This window comes from Ursus arctos, unplaced genomic scaffold (assembly GCF_023065955.2).
Source record: "Ursus arctos isolate Adak ecotype North America unplaced genomic scaffold, UrsArc2.0 scaffold_18, whole genome shotgun sequence".
Taxonomy (NCBI): Eukaryota; Metazoa; Chordata; class Mammalia; order Carnivora; family Ursidae; genus Ursus; species Ursus arctos.
This window is the reverse complement of record NW_026622852.1, coordinates 58,109,428-58,122,330: the sequence shown is the minus strand read 5'-3', so window position 1 is coordinate 58,122,330 and position 12,903 is coordinate 58,109,428. Positions and strand designations below refer to the sequence as shown.

The 12,903-nt window shown below is 56.4% G+C and overlaps 1 long non-coding RNA gene across 1 annotated transcript in view; it reads right to left on the bottom strand.

Moving 5' to 3' along the window:
• Positions 1-9,716: 9,716 nt before the first annotated feature.
• Positions 9,717-12,903, bottom strand: part of LOC130544060 (uncharacterized) — an 80,014-nt gene continuing 76,827 nt past the window's right edge. Inside the window, exon 3 of the long non-coding RNA XR_008960006.1 lies at positions 9,717-9,946. This is a non-coding gene — a long non-coding RNA (uncharacterized LOC130544060). The remainder of the gene's footprint in view (positions 9,947-12,903) is intronic.

Below are 12,903 nucleotides of genomic sequence, written 5' to 3'. Positions count from 1 at the left end.
TCAGACCGCACTTGGGTGGGTGGGGTGGGGACAATTGCAGGGGATGGTGGCAGCAGATGCTCCGTAGGGAGTCATGGGGTGGCTCAGGTTTGGAAGGGCTTTGCGCACCCAGCCAAGGTGCTGTGGAAAGGGGCCAGGGAGTCTGGTGAGTCTGAGCCCAGGGGCACCGGCCCTCAGGTGGCAGGGGCCTGGCTGCTACTACCCTCGCAGAGATAAATGCCATTGTTGGCCCCATTTGGCAAGGAGGAGCCAGGCTTCGAGACGGCAGGGACCTTGCCTTACACCATAGCTCTGCTAGGGCGCTGTCGGGAGCCTGGTGCCCAGGGGCAAAGCCGGGCTGAGCTGGCCCGTGCAGGAGGTTGGGGGACTGCTGCATACCCCACCCCCAACTCCACCCCAGCGTAGCTCAGGGGCTGGGCCCCCACCAGCCTGAGCCCCAAGAAGAGCCTGTGGCCTCACCTTGCCCAGACCGCCTTCCAGAGAACTAGCGAGCAAGATGCCCCCAGACCACTGAAAGTGGAACTTGAGGCCCAGAAGAAAGGAGGGGTTTGCCCAAGGCCAGAAGCTTCCAGCAGATGCTGGAGTTGAGTGAGGCTGCCCCCCCTCCGCCCCCGCTGCCTTTAACTCCCCTTCTTGCGAGCTTGCAGGGGATTAGTGCCTGTTGGGGTCCAAGCCGCCTGCCCTCCCTGAACGCCTGAGCTCTTCGTCGCACGGCCGCCCCAGGAGCGGCTTTGTCTAGGAGCCATTCCACACGAGGGAGCTAAGCAAGGGACTAACAGGATTTCTCAGCCGTGTCGCTCCTGCGATTACCCCCTTCGGCCCTCTGAAGGGGAATCAGTGCTGGCTCTCCTCCCTCCGGCCAGACCCCCAGCCCCGAGCGGCTCCCGGGACGTCTGCATTTACAGCCAAGCTCAGAGCTAAGCCGGCTTTCGGGCCTCTCTGACCTGGAGGCAGGCAAAGGTGCCCGGACAGACGGCAGCTCTCCTGTGGGTCAGGCAGCCCTCCACCCTGTTGTTGGGGGGCCCCCGGTGGGGGGCACAGAGAGAGCTGGGCCCGTGGTTGAATCCCTGTTCTGCCAACTCACAGGCCGCCGGGGCTCAGGCGAGCACCTTGGCCACCCTGACCCTGTTTCCTCCCCCTCAAATCGAGGGCCTCACGACCCTTCTGGGAGCGCGTGTGAGCTCAGAGCCGCAGCGCAGGGGTCCGGCGCACAGTAGGTACGTGCTACCCACTGAGTATCGCTGCTGTGCCTGGATCAGTGGTGCTCACTGAGGGTGCAGATCTGAGCCTCACGTCTTGTGAAAGCAGACCCTGCGATGGGCACTGGGTGTGCTGGGTCCCGGGATGAAAGGTGCCTGAAAGTACTGTAGCCGTGCCCCCCCGCCCCGGGGCGTTCCAGGGTCTTTGCCTGGGGCTGCCAGGAAGTCCTGGGCTGGCCTCTGGTGTCCCCACGGGGCTGTGGCTGGCCTCCGCTGGCCCAGGGCGACACCCGCAGGTCCCTTTTGGCTTCTTCCCCCCAACATGGAACCCAAAGGGCAGCACCTCTGTGCGGTAGTTACCCACACTCTCCGGGCTGCAGGGAGCTGTGGCTCGTCCTGAGAGGCCTGGCAGGCCTGGCTCTGCGTCCTGGCTCTGAGCCCCGGTCTCCTCGCCTGAGAAGGGGGGCAGCGGTACCCCTCCAGGGCGGTCGTAGCGCCAAAGACCCTGGCACGGTGCACATACCGAACACACACTTCATACATCTTGCTTTAAATAAAAATAAAACTCGACTGTTGGAAGAGGACCCGGGAACTCCCGGAGACCCCCCAGATCACCTGTGTGGGAGGCAGGAGGCCAGCTCTTCTCTGGTGAGCCGGGCGCCCACACCTCTCAGCTACCTCGGCAGCTGGCTCGCAGCCCTTGTTGGGGACTCTTCTGGAGGAGACATCCCCTCTGACGCAGAGGGCCCGCGCCTGCCCCCGCCGGCATCCCCAGCTGGAACGAGAGGACACGTGCCGCTTCCACAGCTGCCGCAAGCCAACGGCGCGGAAGGTCACCAAGAGCGCGTCCAGTCCGTGGGGGATGTCACAGCTTGTGGCAGCAGAGAGGTCTCTGTTGGATTTCCCGCTCCCCCTGAGCCCTGTGCCTGGGAGCTTGGACGAGACCCCCCGCCTGTCTGAGCCTCCACTCCTCATCTGTGAAATGGGACATTAGGGCCTCTGCAAGGCTGGCTCTGAGGACAAGAGGAGTCCGTTTTCCTGATTATCAGGCCACAGTAATGACCCACAGCCTAGGTGAGGAGGCAAGACAGACTTCTGAGGTCAAAGAAGAACAGACTGATGGCAACCAGGAAGGCCAAGACATTGCCTTGACCCACGAGGAGACAGGTCCAGAGAGAGGAACAGACTCAGGCACAAGGCGGCGTGACCAGTGACCTGAAACAATGACATGAACGGAGTCATGCGGCCGGTGGTGACAGTGGCCACAGCAGAGGTGGCAGGACGGCTTCTGAGGAGGAGGGTGGTGAGGTCTGAGATGGGTGGGGTGGGTGTAAAAATGCACACATGAGAGACACCTAGCAGGTGACCCCGTCCTCTCCACAGTGGCCCAAAGAACTCACGGCATCATGGCCGACTTCTTTCCCAGAGCCTGGAACTAGGATCACGGGTGGGACTCCTGGGTCCAGGCTGCAGGCAATACATTTATAATCCCAAAATGACCCCACACATCCAAATTCATGGATGCAGCTAAAGCAGTGCTGGGAGGGAAACTTATAGCTCTAAATGCTTATTTTGGAAAAAAGAAAGGCCTAAAATCAGCAACCAAAGGTTTCATGTTAAGATGATTTAAGAAAAACAAAAAAAAGCAGGGGCGCCTGGGTGGCACAGCGGTTAAGCATCTGCCTTCGGCTCAGGGCGTGATCCCCGCGTGATGGGATCGAGCCCCACATCAGGCTCCTCTGCTATGAGCCTGCTTCTTCCTCTCCCACTCCCCCTGCTTGTGTTCCCTCTCTCGCTGGCTGTCTCTATCTCTGTCGAATAAATAAATAAAATCTTAAAAAAAAAAAAAAGAAAGAAAAAAAAGCAAACTAAATCCAAAGTAAGTAAAAAGGAAGGAAATAAAGAGCAGAAGTCAATGACATAGAAACAGACCACAGAGAAAATGAACAAAGCCAAAAACCGGGTCTTTGAGAATATCAAAGAAATTGACAGACCCCTGGGGAGGATCATCAGGAAAAAAATTAAAAGTGCAAAAATCACCAGTGTGAGGATTAGAGAGAGGTTATCAGCACAGGCCCTACCAATACTAATGAGAGAGTGCTGTAGACAACGTTATGCCAAGAAATAGGACAATGTGGACAAAATCAACACATTTCTTGGAAGAGAGACCTTATGGAATTGACACAAGAAGGAATAGAAAATCTGATCAGCCCTATAGCTATAAAAGAAATCGAATTTATTATAAAATATCCTCTCAAAACCCCAGGCCAGACGGTTTCACTGAAGAATTCCGTCATTCAAATCTTTTATCAAAGATTTTATTAAAAATGTTTTTTCAGAGATTTTATATAAATTCTTTTCAAATTTTTAACAAATTAAATCCAACGATATAGAAAAGGGATACCCAGCGACCAACTGAACTGTAACTCAGGAGCACAAAGTTGGTTTAACATTTGAGAGACAGCCAACAGAACTCATGCTATTAACAGATGAAAGGAGAAAACTCATATAAAAATATGATTATTTCAAAAGATTCAGAAAAGCATTTAACAAAATTCGTCATCCATTCGTGATGGAAACTCTCAGAAAATTAGGTAGCAAATTATAGAAGCAAAGTTTCTCAAATTGCAAAAGAGAATCTGTAAAAAATTAGCAACGAATGGGGCCCGTGGCTGGCTCCGTTGGTGGACCACGTGGCTCTTGATCTCAGGGCCGTGAGTTCAAGCCCCACCTTGGGTGTAGAGCTTCCTTTTAAACGATACAGAAAAAATAACCGATGTATAGCCAACATCACCCTAACAGTAAAAACAGACTTGCATCCTCCTGAGGTCAGGAACAAGCAGGGGGTTGTACGTGTTAAAAAGATACCCTCATTCCCAAACAGCAAGCCGCGGGCTCTACTGGCCACCTAGCACTTGGCTGCGTTTTCTCCCCAAGCCCCCAAAATAAAATACCGTTACTGATGCGTGCTGGGCCTATCTGATCAGAGGACTCCGAACTTTACCTAAGGGGTGGGCTTTTGCTTATTTCCTCACTGTGGCCAAAACCTGGGGCCTTCCATGGAAGAAAATCTCAGAAATAGCCCCCTCGCCCTTAATGTGTAAACCCTCGGACTTGTGGTAAGCTGGCCCTGGGGAAAGGGACACGGGCTGGGGGTCAGGTAGACCCAGATCAAATCCTGACCCAGGACTGTGACTTTGGTACAGCCCCTGAAACTCTCATCTATTAAACGGGTGGGAAAGGAAGTCGCCTCCCCCAAGCCAGTTCTGAGGCTCTGCAAGCACAGGGCTGACCATGGTCTGTGTTCGTGGGTGTTGGCACCTCCTCCCCTCTGTCCTGGCACATAGTCCTGCTCCCTCCTCACTACCCTCTCCCTTTTTCCTCCCAGGCAGCAAACCCAGGACCACCCAGGGGCTCCCTCTTTCACAGGGCCCGGCAGGAGAAAGTGCCAGGCTGTGGTCAGCATGGGGGCCCACCAGGGGCTTCTGGGGTGGCACCCTTCGGCATGTCCTCCAGGGCTGCCCTGCTCTTGAGTGGGCGTGCTTGGGGTCACTGGTGGTGCCCCCCTAGGGCCTGGGGGCCATTCCTGTTTCGCACTGAGCTGAGCTCTTTCCAGGCCCATACGGGGCCTTCCTTCTGTGACATTTTACAGCTCTGTGACCACCAGCTTCAAAATACACCTGCCTGCCCCCTTGCTGAGAAGTCAGAGGGCTGAACTGCTCTTCGTCTAAAGTGGACCCCATATCAGGACAAGGACAGGGGACCTAGGTCTGTGACACCTGTAGACACGTGCTCCTCTGGAATGTGACTCACACCAGAACCATCCAGACCCTTCGCTCCAGCTGGCTATTGCTGCACTACCCCCGAACGTAGTGTCTCACTATCTTTCACAATGCATGGGTCAGGTAGGCCATTGGGGGTCCCACTCGGCAACCCTTCTGTTCCACGTGGCATTGGCTGGGTTCACTTGGTGGCATTGAGCTGACAGCCAGGCAGAGTCTAAGATGGCTTTACTCCCACGTGTGGTTCTTAGGCAGCATAACTCAAAGGCTAGGCTCAGCTGGGACTGTCACTCAGATTGCCTACATGTGGCCTCTCCAGGATGGTGTCTCAGGACAGAGGGACACCTTATGTCAAAACTTAGGGTGCTCAGAATGTCCTAAGAGGCCTGTGGGTCAAGAAGGCTGCAAGATTTCATGTGACCTAGACTTGGAAGTCACGTGACATTATTTTCACTAGGTCCTATTGGTCAAGCAAGCTGTGGAGCCAGCCCAAATTCAAGGGGAGAGGAATTAGCCTCCGCCTTTCAGTGGGGGATGGATCACTCTGGAGGGGCTGTTTGGCAAGGCTGTTTCTTTGGTTGGCCATACAGAGAGCCCACGAGAAAGGGGTTTTATCATCTCCAGCAACATCATCATCATCATCTTTACCATCACAAGCTCCATCATCATGATTACCAACTTCGCTGTCATTATCACCACCACCAACACCATCACTACTACCACCATCATCATCACCAACAGCATCATCACCGTCACCAGCATCACCATCAATAGCATCATCACCACCACCACGACCACCATCATCACCACCACCATCACCATCACCATCACCATCACCACCACCATCACCATCACCATCAACATCAACATCATCACCATCATCATCACCACCATCATCATCATCATCACCAGCATCACCATCATCACCATCAACATCACCATCATCATCACCACCATCACCATCAACATCATCACCATCATCATCACCACCATCACCATCAACATCATCACCATCATCATCACCATCACCACCATCACCATCAACATCATCACCATCATCACCACCACCATCACCATCATCACCATCACCATCAACATCATCATCATCATCACCACCATCATCATCACCACCATCATCATCATCATCACCATCGTCATCACCATCATCATGACCATCACCACCATCATCATGATTACCAACATCACTGTCATTATCACCACCATCAACACCATCACTACTACCACCATTATCATCACCACCAGCATCATCACCGTCACCATCATCACCATCAACAGCATCATTACCACCATCACTACCACCATCACCACAACCATCACCATCAACAGCACCATCAATCACCATCACCACCACCACCATCATCACCATCATCATCATCACCATCATCACCACCATCACCATCACCACAACCATCACCATCAACATCATCACCATCATCATCACCACCATCATCATCATCATGACCAGCATCACCACTATCACCAGCATGACCATCATCATCATTATCACCATCGTCATTACCATCATCACCATCATCACAACTATCACCATCACCATCACCACAACCATCACCATCAACAGCACCCTCATCACCACCATCACCACTGCCGTCACTGTCAGCACCTTCACCCTGTGCTGTGCATCTCTGAGACCAAGGCTATTAGAATCCCTATGTAACAGATGAAGAAACCGAGGCACAGGTTAGCTTGCCCATACTGACCCTGATGGAAGCGTCAGGCCCTGGATGCCAGTGGGTCTACCCACACCCTGCCCTTGTGCCCTCCTTTTAAGCATCTGCTCCCCTGGTCTCCCCAGAACTCTCACTGCAGGGAGCCCATAAATCCTCACCATGCACTTGCCAGGGAGGCTTTATCACCCCCCACCTCCAACCAGAGTCAGGGAGATCAAGGCACAGAGAGGGACAGTCAGGGTGTGGCTGGAGGCCCAGGCTCTCCTTTCCAATATTCGTTCTCGTTCTGCTGCAGCTGTCCGAGCCTGGGAGACAGGAGGAAGTGGGTATGCAGAGCAGACGCTGGCAGTTCTGTCTACACTAATCAAGTTAATTGGATAATTGCCACTTCATGGTGCTTGGTGTTGACACAACCTTGAACTTGGTTTTTCACAGAAGCTTTCCTCTGAGCCTCCCAGGAGTCTCCCCTGGATGGCAGGTCGGGCCTCCTGCTCTCCCAGGACAGGGGCAGCAGGTCCCATTTTCTAGCAGGTGCTCGCATGGAGGAGAACAGCTGAATGACTGTCCCAGGTCACCAGGGGACTGACCGTGGACGAGGTGACAGGAGGAGTCTCGCGCCTGCCCACTGCCTCCGGCTCTGACAACTAAATCACCCCAAAGAGACGTGTGTGATTTCATTTCTATTCCATCTGCAGGAGGGGAAAAATCAATGTTTGCTAAATGAAAAGGAAAAAGATCGGCAGGAAGAAAATGTATTTTCAACTTTTAATAGGGCGTTATCGACAATGACAAGTCAAAAGTAAGGCAGCAGGCCTGTCTGGCCGTGGGGCTCGGCTGGGATGGGGTGCCCAGTGGGGGACAGTTACCCCTTCTGCCAAGCCCGGGGTGGCCTGCAGCCCCACGATGGGCTCCAGCTGGGTGCCCCAAATGGGCAGTGGGGCGGGGGAGAGGCAGGTAGGAGGGCAGGGCAGGGACTCCGCTGAGCGTGGGAAGGAAATCGGAGCCAGGATGGGGCCTTCCTGCAGGGCCCACGCCGCGCTCGGGCCACGAAGCTCACCGCAGAGGCCGGGGAGGCTCGGGCATGAGGACGCCGCCAGCAGGAGGCTCTGCGCCCCTTCGGTCTCCTGTGGCTTCAGACCTACACCAGGGGCTCGTTTGGGTGACGTGGATGGGCAAGGTCTGGTTTTATTCGTTCCTGGACTCTGGTGTCTGTTTAGAGAAAGGTGGTTGAACTTCTATGCGGTGGCACAGTGGGGACACGGCAGTGACCAGGGCAGAGGTGTCCTACCTGCAGGGTTTCTGGTTTGGTATTTACAGTGATAGATGGTGAACGGGAGGCCAGGGGCCAAGGCGGGGGTGGGGGGGCTCTCAAGGAAGGTAGTGGAGTCTCCGAGGAAGCTTGTTTCCTGCTGAAGGAGCCGCAGGAATGGAGCCCCAGGGACCAGGAGGGGCCAGTGAGGCTCAGGAACGGGCCGGGCGCCTCAGGGTCCCGCTGCAGGGAGAGGGGCAGGGGGTGAGCCGCGGGCTGCAGGGGTCCTGCCCACGGCCCGCCCCTGCCCCCCTCAGCCAGGAGTCCCCCTCGGGGGCTCGGACAGATGTCCACATCAGGGCAGGCCCAAGCTTTGCGAGGCAGGGGCATCCACCCTTTGCAAGCCTCTCGAAGAAAATAAATACAAAATCCCGACTACGGAGTTAGGTCCGGGGCCTGAGAAGCAGCCCTTGCAGGTGAGGGATGTGGCATCAAGTTTCGGGGGCTTCCTGGCAAACCCCCATATCATTGTGCCCCTACTGCTTCTCTTTAAGAATCTGTGTCCTCTGCATTCCGTCTGTGGCCCTGTTGACCCAGGTGGCCCCAGCCTCAGGCCGCCCGGTCACCCCGGCGTGTCCAGTCTTGATCCCCTTTCTCTGACTCAGCTCTTGGTGACCTGTCAGTGTCTCTTTCCATGACTTTTGGTGCTCCTAAGTGTAGGCTTCCTGGGGCCTTGTAGCTCCGCTGGGGTCCCCACCGGCTCCCCTGCAAGGGGCCGGCTCAGCACAGAGTAGTCGGGCCCTGCCGACCTTGGCTCCCCTTGCCCGGTGACAGGATTTACGGCGTGCACGGCTGGGGACGCGTCCCGGCTGAGTCTGAGGGGACGGTGGTCGAGCCTAGAGAGTTCTCCCAAGGTGACACAGAGAGGCAGGCCAGAGCCAGCTACGATGCCAGGGAAAGGTGTCAGCCAACTGTAGAGTGCAGTGCACATGTGTGCGTTTTCGTAAGACATGGTCCTCGACTCGTCAAGCCGTCTGCCCGAGAGGGGCCCTCTACACCCATTTGATCCTACGTGGTGCAGATTTTTGTTTTTTAAAGATTTTTTTTATTTATTTATTTATTTATTTATTTATTTATTTGACAGAGAGAGAGAGACAGCCAGCGAGAGAGGGAACACAGCAGGGGGAGTGGGAGAGGGAGAAGCAGGCTCATGGTGGAGGAGCCCGATGCGGGGCTCAATCCCTGGACCCTGGGATCACGCCCTGAGCTGAAGGCAGACGCTTCACGACTGAGCCACCCAGGCGCCCCCGTGGCACTGATTTTTAAGTTGTTTCCTTTTTAAAGAACAACAACAAAAGAGTAATTCATTTGAGAAAGTCTGAAAAACTGTACAAAGGTAAAGGATAAGAGACAAAATAAAAATGCTAATAATCCCATCATGAAAAAACAGCCATTATTAATACTCTGGCTTTCCCACTAGTCCCTGGCTGACCACAGCTCCCCTCTACGGCTTTATTTATTTATTTATTTAGGTATCTTTTGAATTGAGGTATAATGAATGTATAAACGTCATGCTTTTAGAGAATACAGCTCAGTGGCTCTTAGTGTATCGGCAGAGCCGTGCAAACACCACCACTAATTCCAGAACATTGCCATCACCCTAAAATGAAACCCCGTGCCATTTGCAGTCCCCCCTCCCCAGCCCCCCCACAACCACCCATCTGCTTTTCATCTCTGTGGATTTGCTTGTTAGGGACATCTCAGGTACACGGACTCACGCAATAGGTGGCCTTCTGGTTCTGGCTTATTTCGCTTCGAGAACGCTCCTGACGTTCATCGCACGGCCGCGGGGGTCAGCGCTTCACTCCTTCTTAAGGCTGAGCAATATTCCATGGTGTGGACACGCACCTTCTGCTAGCCGTCCATCGGCCGGTGGGCTTTGGGCCGGTCCCATCTTTGGCTGTTGTGAACAGAGCTGCCCCAGGAAGGCAAAGCCGGCCAGAGCAGCTGACCAGCAATCCTCTTGTTAGGGGAAATGTCAAGCCCCACGTTTATATTTTAAGGCTAATTTGTGAATTGACCCCCTGGAGGGAGACCGCGTCTTTTCCAAAACACTTTCTGTACCTGAGCAAAGGCGGAGTGGACCTGCGGACTCGAGAGCCCAGTTCCAAGCCCCGCTTCCCAGAGGCCCGAAGGAGGGAGCTGGTCCCTAGTGGGCCTGCTGTGGCTCAGTGCCCCCATGGGGGGGGGCGAGCTCCAGGGGGCCAGGGGTCAGGGAGGGCCCCTTGCTGGGACAAAGACCCTCCCGACCTTGTCGCTCCCCCAGAGGCCCAGCAGCCCAGTCTCTGCTTCTGGAAAATGGGAGGATGATGTCCACATCCTTGGGCTGTTGGAAAGGCAGTGAGCCCGCGCCGGGGGGACATACACCGCGTGGCCGGTGGCTTCGGCGCACAGGAAGTGAATCGGTGGGCCGCGAGGGAAAGGAGGGGGTGATGAAGGTAAATGAGCGCTCGGATGGGCGAAAGACAGAGAGGAGGCTCACCTGTGAATGTGGAGGCCACCTCTTGCCCTTCCGGCCAGAGTGGGAGCTGGGGTGCGGGGTCCCCTGCACCCCTCCCACATCACAGTGGAGCCCACATGTGGCCTCGCTGACCACGGGAGAGGGGAGAAGGCAGCTAGAACTCAGGTCGAGGCTGCCGCCTGGTGCCCACAGGGGGTGCCCACATCAGGGACTGGGCAAGTTGCCTTCAGCCCTCTGTGTGTCGCTTCCTCCTGGCAGCCCGCAGGAGTGCCGGAGCTGGAGGACAGGCCTAGGCCTCTCCTGGTGTGGGGGTCATCCATCTTGGTCTGACCCTATTAAAATGCATGATAAAGGGAAGAAAAGAGTGGGCCAGGAGGTGAAGGGGGTGGAGGAAGCCTTTGTGTGCTCCCCCCTCCAGGACTTCAGCAGCCAAGATAAAAGGGGCCTGGGCTTTGTTCTTCTGGACTGGGGAAGGCTTAGCTCAATGGGCTTACTCTGTGGGAAGCAGTCACCCTCAAACCCCATCACCCCTCCACGGCCTGTCGGTCAGGCCAGACTGCAGGCAGCACTGCTCCTGCAAAGATGGTGCTTTGGAACTTTCCTGCCTCCAGAGCTGCTTCCCAGCTCCTGCTGGGGCCCTGAAGCGTCCACGGGGGACAGCCGCCCATGGGCAGGGCCTCCCCCCAGATGGCGCTCTGGGAGCTGACCCAAGAGTAGGGTCTTTGTCCTGGTGCCGGGGCAAGGGGCAAGGGCCAAGCCACTCGGAAGAAGCCGGGCACTCCCTCCATCAGGAGGTAAAGCCACATGGCCTGCTGAGGGGCCAGAGCCCACACTTGGGATTCTAATTCCTCCTGGGGGCCACCGACAGTGAGCCAGGCCGGGGGCAAGGCCTTTTACGAACATGATATCTTTGACCCTTAAAATCACTTGTTATGGGTTGAATTCTATCCCTCCTCCAAAAAGATAAGGTTGGTCTTAACCACCGGCTCCACACACCTCCCATGTGGCCGGGTTTGGAAATAAGGTCATTCATGGCAGACATACACAGCAAAGGCCCAAGCCGATAGGACTGGAGTCCTCCCAAGACGATGGCCACGCGGGGACACACGGGGAGAAGGGCATGTGCCCACAGAGGCAGAGACGGGGTGCAGCCGCAGCCGAGGAGCGCCTGGCGTCACCGGCACCCCCAGAAGCCGGGAGCGGCAGGAAGCGTCCTCTGCAACGGGTCTCCCCAGGAACACAGCCTGCAGCACCTTGATTGCAGATTCCGGCCTCCGGACTTGGCAGACGCAACATTTCTGTGGTTGGTAAGCTGCTGGGTTTGAGGACAGTCACACAGCGATCCCTGAGCAAGGACCCCACGCTTCGAGGCTGGCACTGCCCGGACAACGTCTGCACGCGGGCCTGTCACCCCACAGCCCTGCCCACCCCCGTGCTCCACACAGAGCCCAGCGGGGCCCAAGACCATGCCCCGCGGAATGTGGCCCCTGGGGAGGCCTGGGCCACCGGGCGGGGGGGGGGGCAGCCACGTCTTCTAGAAGAGAACTCGGGATGTCCTTAGAAGGTGTCTGCACAGCGGGGGGAGGGGAGTGTGGCCCCCCACCCCCATCCAGTTGTGCATTCTACAGGTGCACCAAGAGGGCTCTGCCAGCCCGTGACTCAGCCGGCACACCTGTGCAGCCAGATTTGACAAGCCCAGAGGCCGGTCCGTAATTCCTGCGTCCTGTCCTTTCTTGGGTGCCTGGAAACCAGCCACCTCCAGGTCCAAAGCCGAGGGTCTTGAACGTGTGGTATGAGCAGATCTGGGACCACGGCCCACGATGACAGAAGCCTCCGTGCCTGCTCTCACTCACCGCGTGAGCTGCTCCGCTCGGAGCGCGGGGCTCACGCCGGCTGGTCCCTCGCACGTCCGTGATGTGCTGTCTCCGAGATGGACGGTCCACGGTGCAGGCCCTGCCCAAGCAGAGTTCACACTCTGGGAGGAGGGACATGGGGGTCACAGCGATGTGTTAGGGGCAGCCTGAGTTCAGAGCAGGGGCCCTAAGTGGCCTGTGGAGTCCGGGAAGGCTTCTCAGAGGAAGTGCCAGTCCTAAAGGATGAGCAGGGTGGGTCAGGGGAGCAGGGAAGGGTGCAGCAGGCGCAGGAACAGCCTGAGCGGAGGCGCGGAGAGGGCATGGCTCACCGCGAGCAGCAAGCAGCTCTGCCCCGCTAGGCGGCCAAGTGGGGGTGCCGGGCACGGCCAGGTCCCATGGTGCCTGGCCAGTCACATGTACAATCTGGGTTTTATCTGAGAGCACTGGGGAGCCATGGAAGGCTTTGGAGGAGGGGCGGAGGGTCGTTTTGGAGAAAGAGGTGTGAACTTCGGAACGATGCTCCGGTTGTCAGGTGGAGACGTGGGGGGCAGGCGTGTCGGCCAGGGCCCCGCAAGGACTCCAAGACGTAG